This window comes from Pogoniulus pusillus, chromosome Z, assembly GCF_015220805.1.
Source record: "Pogoniulus pusillus isolate bPogPus1 chromosome Z, bPogPus1.pri, whole genome shotgun sequence".
Taxonomy (NCBI): Eukaryota; Metazoa; Chordata; class Aves; order Piciformes; family Lybiidae; genus Pogoniulus; species Pogoniulus pusillus.
The window spans coordinates 57,775,985-57,801,109 of record NC_087309.1 but is presented as its reverse complement, the minus strand read 5'-3'; the positions used below and the strand labels follow the sequence as shown (position 1 = coordinate 57,801,109).

At 41.1% G+C, this 25,125-nt stretch overlaps 1 protein-coding gene across 50 annotated transcripts in view; it reads left to right on the top strand.

Annotated features, from left to right (window-relative positions):
• The window catches only part of PTPRD (protein tyrosine phosphatase receptor type D), a 1,747,466-nt gene that overhangs the window by 1,424,945 nt on the left and 297,396 nt on the right, over positions 1 to 25,125 (top strand). The window lies entirely within an intron of this gene.

Genomic DNA, 25,125 nt, shown 5'->3' with positions numbered 1-25,125 from the left:
TTAAGCAACTACCAAATTGCATTAAGCTGCTGCAAAACTGTGCAGATGACTTGAAATGAATAGAAATATGTATTATATTGTGGCATTCCTTCTTTAATTGTGTGAAGATTTCTATGTTTGCACTTACTAGTAAATGTTAGAACCAAGTGTTACTTTAAATTCTCTATTTCTATTGAATGTACACATGATGAGACAGTGACAGTGACTTCTTGTCCCTGGCAGCCTGGCAGATTTTAGGCCCTGTTGTAACCTAGGCTATGCCCTGTGCACCCTCCATTCTTTATGGGGAGTTGCAGAAAGTAAAAGCTTAGGAATTTCTTGTAAGACTATAGAAAGTGCTATAGAATACAGACACACCAGGGAGGGTGTAAGGCAGTAGGAAGTACCCATTAATTGATCAAATATTTGTCAGTTCTGAAAGCCTTTCTGAAATATAGAAAAATCTTCATGAACAAAGTTTATTTTGCCACTAAAATGTCACTGCAGCTTAAATAAATACTTTAGAACAGCCATGTGGTAAGTTATAGCTCCCTCAGAGGCGAAGGAGGTCAATGATGGTCATATGTAAACACCAAAATTTTGAGATTCTTCAAATATTACATTTTTTTTTTGTGGGGAGTGCTACCTCAACACATGTACAAAAATGCAGATCCAATTATAGGCTTGTTTGAAATCAGGGGAATTTATCATTACACAGGTTAGCTTACCTGCGCCTCTTTCACAATTAATGAAAGTGTTTGATTGCATATTGCAATGTACTTAAACAGTATTACGTATCAAAAGGAGAATTAAAGTCTCAACTGCTGTAAGATAGCAACCTCAGTTTTAATTCAGTGGCTGTGCTGGGATGTGATTTCCACTGGCAAGCAGAATCTGGAATGATTCAAACCCGGAAAATTGTGTTGACAGGATAGCTGATATGTATGATATTAGAGCACTGAGTCTGTGAAAGAAAGTTTCTAGCAGATAAGAAACATAGTGAAAGCATATCTATCAGTATTACAGGTTCTGGTATGAGATTGATGTTTTTGAGTATTTTACCAGCTGGTTATCATACCATATTTCCTGAACTGAAACAAGACACCAAGCCCTGATACACTCAATGGACAAAATGGAAAACAGAACAGTTTTGCACTGCAGTGTGAGAATTGAGTCAGTCTTCTGATTCTGGAAGTATTTTCCATTGGTGGTTGCAGCTTGAAAGCATACGTTATATTTGCTCTAAGTTACTTTTACTTACTTTTCAATAATTTCATAATTTTAATACTGTGAGTCAGCTGCATAGAGTTTCTTGTGAGATGAGCTGAAGACATCTCCTGTGATGTCTTTGGTGATTCCAAACCTGAGCTGTAGAGATAGTGACTTATTAAGGATTTTTATTCTGTAGACACTTTTTACAGCTTTGCATAAGCCTGTATTGCAGGCTATTAAAATTTTAAGAAGAAACTTAGCTTTCCATAGTTATCCACAGAAATACTTCGGAATCTCCCCTTCAGTGTTGCTGATAAAATGTTGAACAACAGTGGGCTCAGTATAGGAGCTCCGCTTGCCACTGATCTCCCCTGGACATTGAGCAACCTTTTGAGTCTGTCCGTCTGTCTAGTTCCTTATCTATTGGGTGGTCCATCCACTTAGTCTGTGTTCAGGTAGATTACATCACTTGCTCTTTCTGTATCTACCAGAGCTGTAACTGTGAAGGAAGGCTACCAGATTCATCAGGTGTGATTTGCCCTTTATGAAACCATGTTGACTCTGACCAGTCATCTTGTTATTTATCGTGTGCTTTAGCATAGTTACCAGGAGCATCTACTCTGTGATCTTACCTGGTACAGAGATGAGACTGACTAGTCTGTAGTTCCCTGGTGTCGTGGTAAGCCTGATGGGCCAGAAATAGGCTTATACATATCCTGACTTGCGCAGGCAAGCTCCTGTACTAAACAAGGTGCATACATTTAGCTTGAGCCTGCATCTTGCAAGGCCTATGCTTTTGGAAGCCTGTGTCTTCACCTGATGTGGTCAGGCTTGGGTAATTGCCATTCCGATTGGCTATTCTCTGTACAAAGGCCCATTAGTCTTGGCCCACACTGATAAAAGAAATACACAGGAAAACACAGTGTGCTCTGCCATTCTATGTGTTCCTGCTGTTGCCTGCTGCCACTGCTTACTGCCTTTTTGTTTGTCTGGAAACTCCACTGTCACGAGTTTACCAGAGAGAGGCTCTAAATGCCTCCTCGTGATCAGCCTGCATAGCCAGCATGGCATTGTGCTGCAACTGCATGTTGCAAGATATTCTGCCTACACTTGAAAGTTTTCTGCCAAGATGGGAAGTCCTGGAGATATACAGATTGTCCAGAGGACCAGATCAGAGATTGTCTGCCTCCTTTCCCCAGCACTCTGAATCCTGGGAAGAATCAGAAGTCTCAGCTGTGTTGGGGAGGGGAAGTTAACTGATGTGAGGTGATATTTTCCAAAATTAATATTGTTTATTGATTTTGCTATTCAGAACTCTTGCCACCCCTGACCACTAATTTTAATAGTATTTCAATTCTTACACTGTCATGGAAACATTCTATAGATAATATTTAGATCTAGTAATAACCAGCAAAATGTATAAACATTAATTGAACTGGAAGAGAAGGCTCCCACAGTTAATACACTGCATGCCCAGTAGATGGGCTCAAGCTCTTTCTGCTCTATAGCAGACGGCAGCAGAGAGTACAGAGAGGCATTTGAGTATGATTCTATTTACTCACAGATTATTATTATTACCCTCGCGGGGGCTAGCCACAGTCCAGACAATGCCCAAATGCTTTCAAGGGACTCTCTTGTTGGACATTGAGGCTTGAATCTTCCTGGCTTCTGGGGAACGGACACAGACAATCTCTGACCTTGTCTTCTGGCTTCTTCTGGATGATTTGTTATATCCAGGAATTCTAGGCAGGACCTTCAGGTGCAGAAGGCAGATGTGGTGCAGTCTGAGCGCAATGTCACGCTGGCCACACAGGCTGATTGCATGCAGGCATCCAGGGTCTGCTCCTGGTAACTGGTGGCAGTGGAGTTTAGCAGGCAAGCAATAAGGCAGTGTGCAATAGCTGAATGGCTGGGCACAGCAGAGAGAGCTTGGCAAAGAGCAGGGAAGCAAAGGCACGTTGTTCATCTGTGTATATCCTTTTATCAATGTGGGCTGACATTAATTGCCCTTTGGAGACAGAATAGCCAATCAGGATGGCAGTTAGCCAAGCCATACCATATTAGGCAAAGCCATAGGTTTGCTGTCTGAACCTGTAGTTGGGTAATAATATTTTGTGAGTAAATACTTAAAGCCTCTTGTAGTTCACCATTACCTTCTGTCATAAGCAGAAAGGAGCTCCTTGAGGCTATCTAGTGAACAAGCAGTATATTCACCGCAAGCAATATATGGCCGCAAGGACATTCTCTTCCAGTTCAATTAATATTTATATTTTTGCAAGTTATTACTAGATGTAGTTATTGTCTGTAAAATGTTTCCATGACCACACAGGAACTGATTATTATTAAAATCAGTGATGGGAGATGGTGAGAGTTCTGAATATAAAAATTAATAATATTAATTTTGGGAAAAAAATTAATCTTGCATTAATTAATTTCCCCTTCATAACACCTGGGTTCTCTATGCTCTTTTGTTTTTTTTTTTTAATGGGGGGCTATGTTTCCCCTTTTCCAGTCTGTGGGAACTTTGCCAAATGGCCATAACTTCTCAAATATGATGGCTAGTGGCCTAGCAGCCTTAGCTACCAGTTCCTTTAGGACCAGTGGATGTAACTTGTCAGGTCCTCTGGACTTGTGTATCTTTGGGTTCTCTATGTGTTCCTGGACCTGATCTGCACTTATTGTGAGTGGTTCTCCACTTTTCCAGAGCCAACCATTGCGCTCTGTGACTTGAATGGTACGGCTCAAATGGCTAGCAGTGAAGACCGAAGCAAATGTGTTACTTCAGCCTTTTCTGTATCATTGGTAACCAGGTCACTTGATTCCCTCTGGAGGGGTCCTGCAGTCTCTATTGCCTTCCTTTTCTCCCTAACATACCTGCAAAATCTTTTTCTGTTATCTTTGATGTTCCTAGCCAGATATAATTCTGTCAGGGCTTTAGCTTTACTAACCTGGTTTCTGGTTTTTCAAACCATTTCCATATATTTATCCCAGGTTACCTGGTCTTGCTTCCATGCATTCTGGGCTCCTTTCATATGTTTTAAGTTTGATCAGGAGTTCTTTGTTCTTGTTCATAAGCCTGCTGGCATTTTTGCCTGGTTTATTCTTTTTAGAGATGCCTTGCCTTTGGGCTTTAGATGACCCTTGAAAACCAACCAGCATTGCAGAGCTCCTAATCCCTCCAGGGCTTGGTTCTGTGGTGCTTTACCAAAGGAGGTTCTTGACAATGCCAGGATCAGCTCTTCTGAAGTCAAGGGTTTCAATACTGCTGAGCACCCTTTTGTTTGCCACCGTAAGGATATCCACTGTCTTGTGATCACTTCAACCAAGTCTGCCCATGAACTTCATATTCCCCACCGGCCCCTCTCTATTAGTAAGAACAAGATCTAACATGGCGCCTCTCGTTGTTGTTTCTTCTGTTGCTTGGAGGAGGAAGTTATCATCAGTGCATTCCAGTAATCTGGATTGCTTAACCTGCAGTGTTGTCTCTCCAACTGATGTTGGCATGGTTAAAGTCACCTGTGAGGACCAGGGCTTGTGAATGAGCAGTGATTCTTATCTGTCTGAAGCACTTTGTCCACTTGGTCTTCCTGGTTAGGTGTCTCGTAGCAGCCCCCCACAGTAATGTCCCCTACCTTTCCTTTCACCCTGACCCACAGATACTCAGTCTTCTCTTCATCGCTCACCTAGAGGAGCTCCATGCACTCTAGCTGGTCACAGGTGTAGAGGGCAACAGCCCCTCCTTGTCTTCTCTGCCTGTCCTTCCTGAAGATCTTGTACCCTTCTAGTGCAACACATCATGTTGCCATCAGATTGCCTATGAGACTGTAGCACTACAAGTATGCCCATCTTTGGTTCCTTCTCTTTGTTGCCCATGCTGTGTGTGTTCGCATAAAGGCATTTGAAGAGGACCCTGATGAAGTACTCCCTTATGAAGTAGGCTTTATCAGAGTCAGGAGTTTCCTTTTAATATCTCTAATGCAGGTGCCAGAGAGGCATCAGACTTCCCTGTGGGATAGGTCAGGTCAGCAAATAGGACTCTCTGTCCCTCTCAGGGAATCACTAACGACAGTAACCTTTCTCTGTTTCTTGGTAGAGGCAGTCTTGATATGTGGTGCTGACTGCCGTACCTTTGGTAGCTTCTTGGAATTATTTTCATCTTTGTCATTGTCTAGAGTCTGTAGCCCTGTACCTGTTATGTAGGCAGCTGGGAATAAGTGTTGGGGAGTCACCTGCTCTGTCAAGCAAGGACCTGTTTCTGTTCACCCTTATTTTGAGCTCTAACTGGTGGTTGAGTCTGTTTTCGGAAAGCAGTGTGTAACTTCACTGATCTGTCTCTAACTTGCGCTCCCCAATGCTGCTCAACTTGCTTACCAGCTCTTGGAGTTCTGTTACCAAGCAGAGGAACACCCTGACCTGAGCACACATCCAGTGACCATGAAATTATAAAGTTTTCAATACATGGATAAACCAAGAGGGGCATCAACAGAACCTCCACGCTGGACTTCTGAAGGGCAGACTTCAGCCTATTTAAGAAACTAACTCAGAAAGTTCATTGGGAAACAGCCCTTGAAAACAAAGGGGTCCAGGAAGGTTGGACCTGCTTCAAGAAAGAACTCCTGAAGGCACAGGAGCATCTGCGCCATTGAGTCGGAAGACGAGCCGACGAGGGAGGCAGCCAGACTGGATGGGCAGGGAGCTGCTGAAGGAATTAAAGATTAAAAAGAGAGTGTATCACCTTTGGAAAAGAGGGGAGGTGTCCCAGGAGAAGTTCAAGGAAGTTGCTAGGTCTTGTAGAGGAAAAATTAGAGAGGCAAAAGCCCACTTGGAGCTTAGACTGACCACGGCTGTGAAGGAAAATAAAAAATGTTTCTTTAAATATATGAATGGCAAGAGAAGGGCCAAGGACAACCTCCAGTCCTTACTAGATAGAGAGGGGAACATAGTGACAAAGGATGAGGAAAAGGCAGAGGTGCTTAACACCTTCTTTGCCTCAATCTTCAATAGTGGGACAGGTTGTCTCCAGGACAGCTGGACTCCTGAAGTGGTGGATGGAGTCGGGGACCAGTATAGTCCCCCTCTAATCCATGAGGAAGAAGTAAGCGACCTGCTAAGACACTTGGATCCCCACAAGTCCATGGGACCAGATGGGATCCACCCTAGGGTGCTGAGAGAGCTGGCAGCTGAGCTGGCCAAGCCACTCTCCATCATTTATCAGCAGTCCTGGCTCACTGGAGAGGTCCCTGAAGACTGGAAGCTGGCCAATGTGATACCCGTACACAAGAAGGGTCGTAAGGAGGAGCCAGAAAACTACAGACCTGTCAGCCTGACCTCAGTGCCAGGCAAGGGAATGGAACAGGTCATCTTGGGTGCCATCACAAAGCACCTCCAGGATGGCCAAGGGATCAGGCTCAGCCAGCATGGGTTTAGGAAGGGCAGGTCCTGTCTCACCAACCTGATCTCCTTTTATGATCAGGTTACCTGCCTGGTGAATGTGGGGAAGGTTGTGGATGTTGTCTACTTGGACTTCAGCAAAGCCTTTGGCACTGTCTGCCACAAGAAGCTCCTAGCCCAGCTGGCAGCTCATGGTTTGGACAGATTCACTCTGTGCTGGATCAAGAACTGGCTGGATGGCAGAGCTCAGAGAGTGGTGGTGAATGGTGCCACATCCAGTTGGCAGCCAGTCACTAGTGGTGTTCCCCAAGGATCAGTGCTGGGCCCAGTCCTGCTCAATATCTTTATTGATGATCTGGACGAGGGCATTGAGTCCAGCCTCAGTAAGTTTGCAGATGACACCAAGCTGGGAGCAGATGTTGATCTGTTAGTAGGTGGGAGAGCCCTGCAGAGGGACCTGGACAGGCTGGATGGGTGGGCAGAGGCCAATGGGATGAGATTTAACAAGGTCAAGTGCAGGGTTCTGCACTTTGGCCACAACAACCCCAAGCAGCGCTATAGGCTGGGGACTGAGTGGCTGGAGAGCAGCCAGGAGGAAAGGGACCTGGGGGTACTGATAGATAGTAAGCTGAAGATGAGCCAGCAGTGTGCCCAGGTGGCCAAGAGAGCCAATGGCATCCTGGCCTGCATCAGGAACAGTGTGGGCAGTAGGACACCTTGAGTCCTGTGTCCAGTTCTGGGCCCCTCAATTCAAGAGAGATGTTGAGGTGCTGGAACATGTCCAGAGAAGGGCAACAAATCTGGTGAGGGGCCTGGAACACAAACCCTATGAGGAGAGGCTAAGGGAGCTGGGGCTGTTTAGCCTGCAGAAGAGGAGGCTCAGGGGTGGTCTTATTACTGTCTACAACTACCTGAAGGGAGGTAATCACCAGGTGGGGGGTGGTCTCTTCTCCCAGGCAACCAGCAATAGAACAAGGGGACACAGTCTCAAGTTGTGCCGAGGTAGGTATAGGCTGGATATTAGGAGGAAGTTCTTCACAGAGAGAGTGATTTGCCATTGGAATGGGCTGCCCAGGGAGGTGGTGGAGGCACCGTCCCTGGAGGTCTTCAAGAAAAGTCTGGATGAGGCAGTTAGTGCCATGGTCTAGTTGACTGGATAGGGCTGGGTGATAGGTTGGACTGGATGATCTTGGAGGTCTCTTCCAACCTGGTTGATTCTATGATTCTGTGATCTCCTACAGCTGAGCTCTGTGGTACACTCCTGCACCATAGCCTAGGATTGAACATGCTCTAGGCTGATGGTCAGTTGTATGAGGTTTAACAAAGCCAGGTGCTGAGTCCTGCAGGCTTGGGGCAGAGTGGTTGGAAACCTGTCCAGAAGAGAAAAGCCTGGAGCCACTGGTTTATAGCCAGCTGAAAATGAGTCAGCAGTGTGCCCAGGTCACCCAGAAGGCCAACAGCATACTATGCCCCTCACCACAAGAAGGACATTGAGGTGCTGGAGCAGATCCAAAGAAGGTCAATGAAGCTAGTGAAGAGTCTAGAGAACAGGTCTTGGGTAGAGCAGATGAGGCAACTGGCATTGTTTCATCCAGAGAAGACTAAGAGGAGACCTGATTGCTCTCTACAGCTGACCTCTTCTCCCTAGTATAAAGTGGTAAGATGATAGTAAATGATGTCAAGTTGCACCAGGAGAGGTTCAAATTAGATTTTAGAAGAACCTTCTACACTGAAAGGGTTCTCAGGCACTGGAGCAGGCTCCCTATGGCAGTGATTGAATCCTCACCCCTGGAGATGTTTAAAAAAGTGTATAGATGTAGTGCTAAGGCACATGGTCTGGTAGCAGATTTGTAGAGTTTGATAATTATACTCAATGGTCTTTTCCAAGCAAAATGACTCTATATTTACTAGAAGTTTCTCATATTTTCAATGAATTGTAGCTGTAGCCAGCTGTCAAACATTATCTCAGACTGTAAATATCTTAAGGGAAAAGATAAAGAAAATTAATGTTGTTGGAGGAAGATGACCTTCTCAAGTTTTGTTAGATGTAGAGAAGTCAGGATGATGCTAAATGTTCTAGAAATTCTAAATAGTATTGATACATTGGTGTATGACAATTACAAAACATAGTCTCTTCGAAATTTAATGAAAGAAGGAAAATTTCTTTAATCTTTCTTATCTTCTGAGGTTAAGTCCATTATTATGAATTTCTAATTAGTTGCTGTATTCTTAAGAGCTGCCCGGTTAATCAGGGAGCTAAGAGTTATTCCTACCCCAAATAAGTTTTTTTTTGTATGTGTATGAGTTTGCAAGTAATCAGATCTTCACGAGTTCACTTTGGAAAAGTGCATCGCTATATAAAGTACTTTTCTTTGTGTTGAATTTGAGATTTATGGAAATTATAGAGACTTTTTAAAAATCAATTTTACCTGAATATGGAGCTTTCTTTGATTCGTGAGCTAGAATTCACTGGAGAGAGTGCAAGATTTGATGAATTTACTTCTTCAGTTCTAGATAATTGTTGTTCATTGCAACACTGCGCCTAAGTATGAGATCTAATTATTGTTTAATTTTAACTGCTGCTTTCCTACATTAAGTAAATAATGAATTACAGTGCACGTAAGTAGCAGTGCAAGACTATCTGAATGTAAAACTGGATGCTGGCGCTTCAAACTGGAAAAATATTGTGGCTTATGACCATGTTGTAAAACATGTATACTTCTTAATTTTAGACCACACAGGTATTTTATTAGATTAGAGTATCGTGGCACATAGAACCTCTAATTTTCATGGAATGATTTACAGATACTCTGTAAATATAATTTCTTTAAGGAGAAGATTCCTTATTTTAATTTTATACATGGGCTTCTGTTACATAAGGACAAACATAGGAGTTTGTGAAAGGAAACAATCTTAATTCTACTTTAATTATGGTCATTGATTCCTTCCTACCCTTTTAGTTTGTGTGATTTTTATGGGCTTCTTCATAAATGTTCTGGTACTTAAAATTCTAGAGCTGAGCTTTCAAGTTTATTCTGAAACACTTAAAAACAATGTACATTTTATCGTCCATTTGAATTTATAATTGAACCTTTCCCTCTGCATGCAACTGATCCCCTTTTGTGCATCCACATGAGTGAAAATAGTAATCTTGATTTTTGAAATACCTTGTTAGTCTTCCCTTTTTCCCTTTTCCATGGTCAGAAATGTGAACGTTGTCATTCACTTTTTGACTGAAAATATGCAAACACCAGTTGCACTATATGAAAAGAGATGATGTTTGCATACAGGCCTTTCAAATATAAAAGAGCATAAATATAATTTAACAAAGACACAGTATGCCTAAGGATGAGCAGAACTAAATATTCAAAGTAACCTCAGATCTGATATTTCATACTTTGTAATCTAGAAGATTCTCATATCAGAAAATACACCATGTATTACTTGTTCTGCTGGTTTACAGACATGAAGATAAATCAATAATATTAAATAGTACAAAATGCATTTGGATGCATTGTAGGGGGAGAGAAGACACTTAATTGAACACTTAAATGATTGTGCAACAATAGTAATAAGGAAGTGATATCTCTGCCTCGTACTTTAATAGAATATATTAATAAACACACACATTTTTTGACAGCATCAACTATGATATATCTTAACACATAATTAATTTTCATGGACACAGTGGCAAGTCTACTGAGCAGTATCGGCAAAATTACAATAACATTTGCTTGGAGTTTGTAGTCTAGAGAAAACACAGTCAGTCTTCAGATGCTGATTCCCCTTATTTTACTGGAATTTATATTGATTTCTGCCAAGATTACTGGGATAGGATCAGAGTGTCAGATCTTAAAAAAAAATGTCAGTCAGTAAGTAGAGAAATTGAGGCCAACTGCCAAATTAGTGTACATACTTAGGAACATCTTGAAACAGAGGCACGATGAAGTATTAGAAAGCATTAATCAGAATATAGATGGAGGTTTTCTTATTTAAGGACATAATATCGTAGAATCATAGGTTTAGGTTAGAAGAGATCTCAAAGATCATCCAGTTCCAACCCCCCACCATAGGCAGGGACACCTCCCACCAGAACGGGTGGCTCATGTCCTCATCTAACCTGGCCCTGAACATCTCCAGGGAAGGTGCATCCACAACCTTCCTGGGCAACCTGTTCCAGTGTCTCACCACCCTCACTGTAAAGAACCCTTTCCTAACACCTAGTTTAAATCTCCCCTCTTCCAGTTTAAACCCTTTCCCTCTTGTCCTGTCATTACAAGACCCTGTAAATAGTCCCTCCCCAGCCTTCCTGTAGGCCCACTTCAGATACTGGAAGGCTACTATAAGGTTTCCTCAAAGCCCTCTCTTCTCCATACTTGACACTACTTCATATGGGATATTTTCACTGTAGGCCATGAGAATTTCCACTCTCTACTGTTTTTATGCTGTAGGATCAGATGACCTATGTTTACCAGCTCTATAAAAACATAATGATAAATTTCCTTTCATTGCTGAAAACCATCTCTGCCCTCTCTTCTCTATCTTCCCATTCAAAAAAGAAAAAAAGAGATGAATAAACAATGATGAGACTTGTCATTTGTATGCCTTTTTTTTTTCTCCTGCTGATTGCTTAATTGTGACTATAGATCTAGAAATTAAATATAAATAATTTGGAATAATTAAGTAATGAAGACTAATTAAATAAGTAGCAAGATTAGAATGAATACATATCTTTTTCCTACTTGCTGAAGTGAACATAGTTCTGGAATAAAGAAATAATATGCTCTTAGTTGCCGAGCAAAACCAATATTGAGTCTCAAACTTTAGTAATGAGTTTTCATATGCTATTGAGGCAGTTTTTTATCACAAACTTTAACTTTTTTAAACTTTTTACCTACAAGACTCAAGCAAAACATGAATTGGTTCATTGGAAGTATAGGCTTATTTTTGTCTCATTGGAAACTAAGTAAAGCCTTAAATGTGTGAGAACTTTCATGACTCCCATTCATTTATCATTTTTTTGTTCAGTGTGGTGTGAATGTCTCTCATCCAGGTCAATTAGTTCACAGCCTGTGGAATATATTCTCTATGAGACTTGATTACATTACTTGATGTAGTAAGACTTTGTTGAAGGAAAAGTATGAGTACTGTCAAAGCCAATTTAGTGCATAATTAAGCAAGCTTGCAAACTTCTCTTATTGTTGAAGCTGTTTAATTAATACCTGATCACAGTGATGTAAATGTGCGCTGCTTGCTGTTCAGACTGAATCTAAAAGTAACAGTCCAGTCATTAATTTCTGTAAATTTGAGCAATGTCACTGAAATTACTGAGTTTTGATCAGGTTGCAATCATAAAGAAATTGTCTAATTTAAGAAAACACCTCACATGGTATAATCGATTGTTTTCTCCTTTTCAGTAGAGGAAAAATATTTTACATTAGAAACACACCAAATGTGTAAAACCTCCCAAATTTTGAAGAAATTGGTGGAGGTGGTTTTCTAACAAAGTGGGAGAATAAAAGTCGAAGCAGTCCAGTCTTCAAAGATTGTCAAGCAGGAACAATCTTTTACCAAAATTTAGTTGCATCAGAAATGTAGCAGCATCTCAGATAATATGGCAGCTTAAAAAACAAACAAACAAACAAATACCCAAACCAAACAACAACCAAATCCAAAACAAAATCCCCCCAAAAAACTCCAAACCAACCAATCAAACAAAAAAAGGCAAAAAAAAAAAAAAAAAAAGCATTATAAAGAACTATTCCAAAATCTCTACTTCTGAAGTGGTATAAATGAAAATGTAGGTTTGTGTTCACTGTACTGTATCTTGCAGAGCCTTGATTTTGTGAGCATATTTCTAGAAATCTCTAGAAAGTTCTTTAGGTGTTCTGAAAAGCAGTCTTAGTCCTGGAGTCATTAGAGTCATAGGAAATGTAGCAATATGGGTAAAAAATTGTCCCTGTTTAGAAGCACCATTGACTTCTGTGGCACCAGGACTTCATGTATTGTGACCTACATCAAAATCTTAGTCTACAGTCTGTGGAAGTCTAGTAGCTTCATTCTTAGGAAAGTGTTTGAAAATAGGAAGACAAACCTATAAGAAGTTTAATCATCTGTGTGAAATTATCCAGGGTTCCATTCCTTTCGCTATTATTCGTGTCAAGTTTTTGTATCACTCACTTAAGCACTCCTTTCTGTCTTATTCTTTTTACACATTAATCTCTTCTTCAGAGAAAGGCAAATACCTGAACATTAGAGGTAACTGTATAATTTTTTAAATTTATTTTTCATCCAGACAAATCTATGCACACATGCATGAATTTCATTGTCTTTTTATTTCTTTTAGAGAAGAAGTTAGTTTAGTCAGTCCTGGAAGGTCACAGTGAAGCAGTTTATGGGGAAGAGTATGCGTATTTTCTAACAATAATGACAGACAATTGGGTCTGGCTCCACAGTGCAAGGCTCACTATTTATTCTATTTGCAGTATTTGGCAATTAAAATTGCTTTGTCATAGCCATCCCATTTTATAGCAATGTAATGCTACAGTTGTTGGACTAATTTCATACTCCTTTCCTGTGGTTTGGAGGAGTCATCTGTGAACAAGGTAAGAAATAAATGGAGGACATGATGGAAACATTCAGTGGAACATGATCAGAAAGCTTAAGAAATAAGTCCTGACTTCAGTCAAAAAGGACTTAGATTGTCAGATCTGGGGGAACAGAGGGAACTCAAGACGGGAGTCAGATAAAGGATACAGTTCTTCCTAATATAAAAAGAGGACATGCCTAGTGCATTGTGAAAGAAATTTGATATTCAAATGTTACAGGAAATTTGAATTTGCAAGAGACTGACATGGAAAGATTTGCACACATAAACAAAATCTCATTTTCTTAGAGACAATGCAAAAATCATCATTGCAGAATAAAGAGAGTACAATGCATGTGATGCAATGTGGATTGGTATGGGTTTGGGTTGTTTTTATGAGATTATAAAGAAGGTGAAAAGCTTGATATGTCAATATTTGTGTCAGTTCTGAAGTTGCTGTCCCTAATTGTGACTATTGATGTTCTCTTGTCTGCCTTTACTGTTATGCAGAAAGAGTAGCCTGATTGCCCATGTCAGTTCCAGTACCTCTGCAAGGTCCATGTGGTTACTTGGGACCTGTTTGAGAGATCTCTGGCTAATGGTTAATAGTGATGCCTTACCTAAACTAAACTGATTAGAACATGTGTATGTGACTGTAATTACAGGACTGAATGCAGGGTGGGTAAACTCAAAGGTGAGGGATTCTTTTGACACTAATTAAACCATTTGGATTTTTTTTTTTCTGTGCTATAGATAGGCAGACAGTAAGAGTTAAGTGGCACTCTTAAAAATGACTACTAATTTATAACTTTATTTTCAAAGGCATCGTGCAGCAGCTCTTAATGGTTGAAAGCAAAGTGTTTATTTTTTAAATTTAAAAGACTTAAAATTTTAGGTTTTTTAATATTTCTTCCTTTTGATTTTATAACATAAAGTAATTTGACAAGAAGCTGATCCTGTATACATGTCTTAGTTTTGAGCGGACAGAAAGCTATTTTACCCCTTTGCAAAGGAGCAAAGTAAAAACTCTCCACACTGGATCAGAAGTTTAAATCAAAATATATTCACAACTACATACAGGAATACAAAACAGACAAATTCATATTAAGCCTTGGCCCATTTCTCCAAACCTGGGCTTACCACAATCTCATTAGGCCAAAACTTTCCAAAGTTCCTTTCCCTAACTAGGCCTAAAACCAAGCCCTCCCTTACACCTCCCTACTTCCCCCCATGCCAGGCCCAAATTGTGCAGGAAAAATGAGCCTGGCTGTGCAAGGCTGAAAGCCTACCCCAAAATACTGGACAAGGTATATGAGCCGATGTGTACTGGGAGCAGGAAAAAGAAGAAAAGTGCAGAACAGACAATAGTAATGTCTGTTCATATAGGAGGCTGATGGGAATGAAATAGCAAAGATTACTCTTTCTGGTATTCACCCCTTGTACTCTCAAGTATTTCTGGAGGTCTTAAGAACCTTTATGGTTCTTAAACCCATAACATTACACTATGTTGATTTATTCATTCTTAACATTTACATATACCTGCATATAACTGTTTGTCTGTATGCAAAAACCATTTCAGAGATCCTATTACACTTGTTCTGGTGCACCAAATATTTTTTCAGAACTTTAAAAATAAATGGAAAACATTTGATTAGTTCTAATCTTTTTAGCTTCTCATATTGAGTGTATCAGAGGTTGGAGTTCCTCAACCAGTACAGGCTAGTCTAGTCTCCTGTGTTGGGAAGACCAAGGAGCATAGCTGTTTTAACTCTACCCAGCAGATATATTAATGTATTTTGGTTCAGAACTAACTAAATGTTATTCTACAATCTTACACAAAAGATCATTCCCATCCCTGAAGGTGTTTAAGGCCAGGCTGGATGAGGCTCTGGCCAGCCTGATCTAGGGTAGGATGTCCCTGCCCATGGCAGGGGTGTTGGAACTAGATGATCCTTGTGATCCCTTCCAACCCTGACTGATTCTGTGATTCTATGATCAACATGTACATGTGAGCATACCAGACTACTGTCTATTGAGGAAAGAGGAAAGCATATGAGAAAATTTAAGTCTTGTGTTCACAAAACCACAGAATTGCCAGAGTTGGAAAGGAACTCAGGGTTTTAGCCCTTCTGCCATGTACAGGGACGCTTTTCCACTAGATCAGGTTTTCCTCAGCCCCATCCAGCCTTGCCTTAAAAATATCCAGGGATGAGGCTTCCACAATCTCCCTGGGTAACCTATTCTGGTGTCTTACCACCCTTGTGGTGCAGAACTTCTTCCTAACATCTGATCTAAATCTACCCTTCTCTAGCTTGGATCCATTCCCCATAGTCCTGTCATTACCCAACATCCTAAAAAGTCCTTCACCAAATCTCTTTTCAGGCCCCCATCTAATACTGGAAGGCCACAATAAGGTCTCCTTGGAACCTTCTCGTCTCCAAACTGAACCACTCTTACTCTCTCAGCCTGCCCTTGTAGGAGTGGTGCTTCAGCCCTCTGATCATCCTCCTGGCCCTTTTCTGGACATGTTCCAGCATGTCCATGTCTTTCTTGTAATATAGAGTCCAGAACTGGACACAGTACACCAGGTGGGGGTCTCATGAGAGTGATATAGAGGGGGAGAATCACCTCTCTTGACCTGTTGGCCACATTTCTCTTGATGCAGCCCAGGATACGGTTGTCTTTCTGGGCTGCAAGTGTACACTGATTGCTTGTATTTGGCTTCTCATCTAGCAGCACCCCTAAGTCCTTTTCTTCAGGGCTGCTCTCAAGCCAGTCACTGTCCAGTCTATATCAGTGCCTGGGATTGCCCAAACTAAGATGCAGTACCCTGCACTTGGTCTTGTTGAATCTCATTATGTTGGCTTGGGCCCACCTCTCCAGCCTGCCAAGGTCTCTTTGTATGGGTCCCTTCCATGCTGTATGTCAGTTACACCATGCAGCTTGGTGTTGCCGGTGAACTTGCTGAGGGTGCACTCAATGCCATTGTCCATGTCACTGATGAAGATATTAAACAAAACTGGTCCCAGTACTGATCCTTGAGGGACTCTACTTGTCTCTGGCCTCCACTTGGATATGGACACTTCTTGTGTGCAGCTGCAGCCCTTGCCAGTGAAGACAAGGAAGTTGTTGAGAACCTCAGCCTTCTCCACATCACCTGTCACCAGTTCTTCTGTTTTCTTTCTGAGGGATATCACAACTTTCTTTGTCTTCCTTTTTCTAGTAATGTACCTGTAGAAATGTTTGCCATTCCACTTAATCTCCTTAGCTAGATTTAATTCTGACTGAGTTTTATCTTTTCTAACTAGATCTTCTGCTGCTCAGAGAACTTCCTTGTATGTCCTCCATTCTAGCTGTCCTTTCTTTCATTCCTTTTGCAGCTTCTTGTTGTATGCCAATGTGTCTAGGAGCTCCTTGCTCATCCAGGCAGGTCTCTTAACATTCTTTCCTGCCTTCCTTCTTCCTGCCTTCCTGCATACGCACCGGCTGTCCTGGGCTCCCCTTCTTCTAGGGCTTTGTCCTACGATACTTTGGCCAAAGAGATGAAAAACCAATACATCTAGTACTAGAGTAATTTTTTCTTTGCTAATTTCCATCTCTGTTAATAACAATTTCTTTTTATTTTTCTCCACATTTCTCTTTGTTGTTTGTTATCCTATAATGCCATATATTGTATTATTACAGTGAAGAGCACGATTAAGAATTCAAAGATTAGTTTTTATGGATTTTTTTAGAACTTAACTTTGGAAAAGAGGTTTGATAGTGAAAGCGAAAGCATCAAAGTACAACTTCTAAATATTTATTGCTAACTTAAATTAGAATTTTTTTTCCTGTAGTGCATGCCAGCTTTTGACACAGTGATATGTAAAATTATTGAACCTCCAGAAGCTGCTTTTCTAAAGGCATTCAGTGAAGGAACAATACACACAGGAATTGATTCTTGTGATTTATGAACAAAACAGTAATTCAGTCAAGAGATTTTACTGTTTATCCAGTGCATTGCACGTTTAAGAACAGAAAGAGTGAATTACAACTTTTCAGACAGCCCTTGGGGCAAGCAGCTGTTGTACATACTAGACAACACTTCCAAATATTTTTAATTTTTAATAAATTTATGCAATGACTGATTATATATTCATATGTAAATACATTTTTTTAATATAAATAGAGATGAAATTCATCCTGGTTTGAGTTATCACTGCATCATCATGCCCGGCAATTTCTGCTTCGCTTTTGCTTTTCAGCATTTTTGTTTGTTTATTTTAGGAAATGAGCCATGTTTCAGCTTATTATTCCTGTCTTTCCACAGTGCAATTCCTTTCATGCTTAGATACTTGAGGCCAGCCATTGTGTGTCCTTTTTTGATGACTTAATATATTCTTTGCGTCCCCAGCTTCAGTAGTTTAACCTCAAAGGAGTTTGTTTCAGTAGTTTCAATGTTGTTTGAGAAATTCTGGTTGTCTTACATCCAGAAGGAAAAAATCAAGGAAAAAATCAAGACATTTGGAAAGCTTGCAGATTTTACATTCCTTTTGTGTCATCCTATGAGCAGGTTTTAGTTTTGATGATGCAGTACAATGATCAATCAGTAGACATTTTCTACATTTCATAGAATCATAGAATCATAGAATCAACCAGGTTGGAAGAGACCTCCAAGATCATCCAGTCCAACCTATCACCCAGCCCTAGCCAGTCAACTAGACCATGGCACTGAGTGCCTCATCCAGTCTTTTCTTGAAGACCTCCAGGGACGGTGCCTCCACCACCTCCCTGGGCAGCCCATTCCAATGGGAAATCACTCTCTCTGTGAAGAACTTCTTCCTAACATCCAGCCTATACCTACCTCGGCACAACTTGAGACTGTGTCCCCTTGTTCTATTGCTGGTTACCTGGGAGAAGAGGCCAACCCCCACCTGGCTACAATGTCCCTTCAGGTAGTTGTAGACAGTAATAAGATCACCCCTGAGCCTCCTCTTCTTCAGGCTAAACAGGCCCAGTTCCCTCAACCTCTCCTCATAGGATTTGTGTTCCAGGCCCCTCACCAGCTTCGTTGCCCTTCTCTGGACATGTTCCAGTACCTCAACATCTTTCTTGAATTGAGGGGCCCAGAACTGGACACAGTACTCAAGGTGTGGCCTGACCAGTGCTGAGTACAGGGGCAGAATAACCTCCCTTGTCCTACTGGCCACACTGTTCCTGATGCAGGCCAGGATGCCACTGGCTCTCTTGGCCACCTGGGCACACTGCTGGCTCATCTTCAGCTTACTATCTATCAGTACCCCCAGGTCCCTTTCCTCCTGGCTGCTCTCCAGCCACTCAGTCCCCAGCCTATAGCGCTGCTTGGGGTTATTGTGGCCGAAGTGCAGAACCCTGCACTTGGCCTTGTTAAATCTCATCCCATTGGCCTCTGCCCACCCATCCAGCCTGTCCAGGTCCCTCTGCAGGGCTCTCCTACCTTCCAACAGATCAACACCTGCTCCTAGCTTGGTGTCATCTGCAAACTTACTGAGGCTGGACTCAATGCCCTCGTCCAGATCATCAATAAAGATATTGAACAGGACTGGGCCCAGCACTGATCCTTGGGGAACACCACTAGTGACTGGCTGCCAACTGGATGTGGCACCATTCACCACCACTCTCTGAGCTCTGCCATCCAGCCAGTTCTTGATCCAGCACAGAGTGAATCTGTCCAAACCATGAGCTGCCAGCTGGGCTAGGAGCTTCTTGTGGCAGACAGTGTCAAAGGCTTTGCTGAAGTCCAAGTAGACTACATCCACAGCCTTCCCCACATTCACCAGGCGGGTAACCTGATCATAAAAGGAGATCAGGTTGGTGAGGCAGGACCTGCCCTTCCTAAACCCATGCTGGATGGGCCTGATCCCTTGGCTATCCTGTAGGTGCTTTGTGATGGCACCCAAGATGACCTGTTCCATGACCTTGCCTGGCACTGAGGTCAGGCTCACAGGTCTGTAGTTTTCTGGCTCCTCCTTACGACCCTTCTTGTGTATGGGAATCACATTGGCCAGCTTCCAGTCTTCAGGGACCTCTCCAGTGAGCCAGGACTGCTGATAAATGATGGAGAGTGGCTTGGCCAGCTCAGCTGCCAGCTCTCTCAGCACCCTAGGGTGGATCCCATCCGGTCCCATGGACTTGTGAGGATCCAAGTGACTTAGCAGATCCCTTACTGCTTCCTCATGGATTAGAGGGGGACTGTACTGGTCCCTGACTCCATCCACTGCTTCAGGAGTCCAGCTGTCCTGGAGACAACCTGCCCCACTAGTGAAGATTGAGGCAAAGAAGGTGTTAAGCACCTCTGCCTTTTCCTCATCCTTTGTCACTCTATTCCCCTCTCTATCTAACAAGGACTGGAGGTTGTCCTTGGCCCTTCTCTTCCTTGGCCCTTCTCTTTCATGTATGTCAATGATATTGAGACACATGGCAGCAAACTCGTGTTCTTTCCTTCAGGAAACATTCAGCTCTTCTAAAATGTGTGTCAAGAGGCTATTGAAGCCCTGTGTGTAAATTACAGTTTTCCTACATTTCTGATTTCTGAATGTGCATATCACTTAGACTTAAACATATATATATATATATATATATATATTTGTGTAAATAGATGTTTATTAAAGATAGTGTTATAGTTAACATATCTGGACAATTAAAATATTTAAATTCTGTTATTTAAATGGATAGACACATTATTTTTTATACACCTTTGAGTTTGAATTATGATGCAGGGCAATATATTTTGCACAAAGAATTTATTATAATTTTACAAAAGATAAATGCTTTCACTACATACCCCTGAGTGTCAAAATGAGTAGTTTTTATTCAGTGCACTTGTGCAATGTAAGCTGATTTCCTTAGAGAAAAGAGTGTTAATTAAACCAACATTTCGCAAGACTGATATGCAAAGGACTGCAATTTTCAAAGACTAATAACTTTGCCAAATAACAAACAGTTTTCACTGACACACTAAAGGTTTTAGTGTAGTTTGCTTCTTTGTTCTTGTTTCCTTTACACTAATAAAAGTATCATGCTTGGTTTTAGTAAATAGGGCTTAAACTTGAACAGTTTTCAACCCTTTCATTCAGTGCACAGGCACAAATGTCTATGAATTTTGTAAATACGGTGACAGTAACCACTGTAATCCTCCTTGTGTTTTGTGACATCTCTAAGTAGCATAAATGTGGAAGTAAGGAAATGGAGATGTAATTTGCCTGAAGCTAAACAACAAGCAATTAGCAGAGATGGGATTAAAATTATAAAGTTTAGGCTCTCGTCTCTATTTTCTGTCCAGTAGCCAACGGTCACTTTCCATTGCTTTTGGCTTCCATTTTTATCTCTTGAGACTAATCTTCAGCTAATTTGTTTTCTGAATCCTGTAATAATTGGAAAGAACATACTTGCCTGTGGGGAAAAAAAAAACCCAGTGCCTAGTTGTTATATTTTAGTATTTTTTACATTTATTTTTAAGATGAGCATGAATTATCCTTTCCAATTGTGATGGAGATTTCAGAGACCAAATCTCTATGACAGGGAAAATGTAAATTGCCTTTTTTTTTAAGAAAGGCTTCATTATGTCCTACAAAAACCTAGCAAACTTGATTTTTTTAATCTTCTAATACATCAGGTATGCCTTAAAAACAGTAGATTGGATCAAGTCAGAAATGTATTGCAAATACTTAATTTCAAATCACTTAATTGAAAAAGTGTTTCAAACCCTATGTAAGATCACTTCTGCACATGGATTTCATTGATACAGCGATGGTTCCAACCAAGGTGTGTGTGGGAGGTGTTGTCCTTCACTATAAAAATATGATCAGTTTACAGATAAGGCATGATGTAAAGCCCAAGTGAATTAACTTTGTTGATTCTGTAGTGCCTTCACTGACTCTCATGAGACTACACACCTGAACTGTTGTAATTTAGTTTGTTTAGATTGCTCCCAGAGCAACTGTGGACTAAGCAAGAAGATCGTAAGAAAAGGACAATGCATTAAAGGAGGGTAAAAATGGAACAGTAGTACCAAATAGAGAAGTGCAGTGGTGGACCTTGTATTAAAAACAATGAAGGACTGGTCATAGACAATAAGGCTGGGGGTAATCTTGGCTCTAGTGACCACGCCATGCTAGAGTTTAGTATCACCAGAGAAAGAAGACTGGTAAGCAAAATTTCAACCCTTGACTTTAAAAGGGCTAGCTTTGCCCTCTTCAAAAGTCTACTTAGAAGTATCCAGTGGACTAGTGGACTATGGCTTTAGAAAGAAAAGGGTCCCAAGAGAGTTGGTCAATATGCAAACATTACCTCCTCTAGGCTCAAGAAAAAATGTATTCTCTTGAAAAGAAAACAACAAACAAGTAAGGGAGGCAGAAGACCTGCATGGATAAGCAGGGAACTCTTGGAAGAAATCAAAAAGAAAAAGGAGATTTAAAATATGTGGAAAAAAGGTCTGGTTAATTGGGATGATTATAGAAATATTGCCAGAGAATGTAGAGAACCTACAGGAAAGGACAGTGTCCTCTTGGAACTGGGTCTTGCCAGGAGTTGAAAGAGAACAGGAAGAGATTTTTGAAGTACATCAATAACTAAAGGAAGATAAGGGAAAATGTGGGTCTGGTACAGAACAACATGAGAGATATGATAACCAAAGATGCAAAGATGACAGAGTTGCTGAATGCCTTCTTTGCCTCAGTCTTTACTGCTAAGACCAGCCCTCAGGAACCTCAGTCTCTGGAAGCAAGGGAGCAGAAGTGGAGAGAAAACGACACTCCACTAGTCAGACTGGACTGGGTTAGAGATCTCTTGTACTAACTGAAGATTCACGTATCCATGGTCCCCGATGGGTATCATCTATGAGTGCTGAGAGAACTGGCTGATACTGTTGCTGAGCCTTTCTCCATAATTTTTTAAAAGCTATGGAGAATAGAAGAGATGCCTGATGACTGGAAGAAAGCCAAAATCACTCCAGTCTTCAAAAAAGGCAAGAAAGAAGACCCAGGCAGCTGCAGACCAGTCAGCCTCACCTCCATCCCCGGAAAGGTGGAGCAGCTCATTCTGGAGGCCATCTCTAACTACATGGAAGGAAAGAGGGTTATCAGGAGTAGCCAACATGGATTTACCCAGGGGAGATCTTGCATGACTAACCTGAAGCCTTCTATTATACCACAACGAAATGGGTAGATGAAGGAAGAGCTGTGAATGTCATATACCTTGACTTCAGTAAGCTTTTGATACTGTCTCTCATAACATCCTCGTAGATAAGCTCAGGAGATGTGGCATAGACAATTGTGAGTTGATTTGACAGCTGTGAGTTGAATTGTCAACTGTGAGTCGAATTGAAAACTGGCTCGACAACAGACTTCAGAGAGTTGTCATTAGTGGCACAGAATCATTTTGGAGGCCTGCAGCCAGTGGTGTTCCTCAGTGATCAGTCCTAGGTCAAATTTTGTTCAGTATCTTTATCAATAACCTGGATGAGGGCATGGAGTGTACCCTCAGCAAGTTCGCTGATGATACAAAACTGAGGGGGGTGGCCAGCAGCCCATTAGGCTGTGCTGCCATCCAATGAGATCTGGACAAGCTGGAGAGCTGGACAAAGGCTAACCACATGAAGTTCAATAAGGAAAAACCTTGGGGTCCTGGAGGCCAGTAAGTTCTGCATGGGCCAGCAGTGTGCCTTTGTGGCCAAGAAAGCCAGTGGCATCTTGGACTTCATCAGGAAAAGTGTGTCCAGCAGGTCTAGAGAGGTTCTTCTCCTCCTCTACTCTGCCCTGGTGAGACCTCACCTGGAATGCTGTGTCCTGTTTTAGGCTCCCCATTTCAAAGTAGACAGGGACTTGCTGGAAAGAGTCCAGCAGAAAGCCACAGGGATGATTGGGTACTTGAGCATCTCCCCTGTGAGGAGACTGAGAAATCTGGGGCTGTTTAGAGAAGACTGAAAGGAAATCTTATTAGTGTGTACAAATATATGAGGGGTGAGTGTCAAGTGCATGGGCCCAGTCTCTTTTCAGTGGCCCACAGCAATAAGACAATGAGCAACAACTACAAACTAACATAGAAGGTTTCACCTTAATATGTGGAGAAACTTCTTTACAATGAAGGTGACAGAACACTGGAGCAGGCTGCCCAGAGAGGTAGTGGAGTCTCCTCTGGAGACATTGAAAAGCCACCTGGATGCGTTCCTGTGTGAACTACCCTGAGAGATCTTGCTTTGGCAGGGAGGTTGGACTTGATGGTCTCTAGAGGTCCTTTCCAACCTCTAAAGTTCTCTGATTCTCTGCATGGCCACTGTTAATTTTTTTAATGGAAGCTAAAGCAACATTTTAGTATTTGATGGGATTTCCTTGTAAGGGAAATGACCAAACCAAAGTGAGGCTATTCATGCCTTGTATGTGCCACCTTTATGAGATTCACATGGTAATGCTTTTAACTTTGACACTAAAAATAACCTGTATGAATTAAATAAAATGACTTCTGGCTTCTTCAACTGAATCACAGAAAAGCTTTGTGTTCAACAACAAAAAAGGCTGGAGAGCACTAAGGAGTTCCTCTACAGCATAGTATCTGGCCACACTTAAGGCTCTTAGCCTTTTTTTCCACCCTGAATTTGCCTTTAAATAGCATGTCCTTGACTGAATGTCAGGTCCATGTAGTGTTATGACTTCTTGGAGTCTCTGTTTTTTAAAGGATAAATTTAGCTTAGAAAAGAATGGAAGGTGTCATTCATGACATACAGACAGCATAGTTGTAAGCTAGACACATCACTGTGAGCAAGGATTATCTATTTAGGTTTATTTTTTATGATTTAAAGTTATATTAAAATCACTTAAGGAACATGAATAACAATATAAATTTCTTGTAAAGCAAATGCAGTGCTACAGTGACATACAAGATACCAAATAACTGTACTCTCCGGTGATTTTAGGTAATAGATTGCAGAACATCATTATACAAATTTCTCTCAGTTACCAGAATTAAAATAGAAATAAACTTGTAGCAATTAGAAGCTTACCTTTATGTGCTGTTATGTTTCTTGTGGTTATGTTTCTAGTACTTAATTTAATTTTGGAGCTAGTTATGACTTAATAGTGCAGACCTATATATAAGGTTTTAATTCTCACATTGTTGAATGCATTATATAATGCTTCAATTTTTTTCAAATTTTGGCTGACATAACTTTATTGGAGATGATGAGTTAGAGCAATATATCTCCTGTATAGAAGTTCACAGAGCAGGTGCATTTTTAACTATGGAATTTCATAGTATTTTTTGCATATTGGAGGTGCATTGTCCCTATTGATAACCAAATGTGAATGTAGGAGCTTGTATTCACAGCAGGAGCTATGCATGGTAGGATATTTGTGTAGTATGAGAACACACAGTATCAAAAATACTGTCACTGTAAATACATTCTACTCAGTGCTTTCATGTCTGCATAACCATATCCCAGAGCAGGTTACTTGTACTATGTTAACCACAGTGATGTATCTTAAGTGACTTGTAGGCAAGGAATTGGGACAATCCACTGGGGCTTTAGTCACTGGATCTTTTTTTAATATGTATAAACAGTTTCTGACCTAGTTTATGAATGTCTGCTTATGCATCAGTAATGCATCATCTTATGGGCCGTACTAACCTGTATTTTGTTAACAGTTAAAGCTGGGCTGCTTTGTTTAGTTCTCCACAGCATTGCTGGTAAGAGAGACATATTATCTCTACATGTCTTTACACCTAATTTAGGTTTCATACAGTGAATTGTTGTAGGCAAATGTTAAATGTGATTTTGCAACTAATATAGAGAGATGTTTATCAAGTTCTGGTATGAAGTACTTTCAGCCTAGTGAAAAGGAAAGAGAGATTTATGAGTTTCTACTAACAAGTTGTGTTGTTCAGTTTGTTTTAATTGAAGCTCTTAAATGTGGGACCTTGTTATTCCTCATTTTCTCTTATAGCAA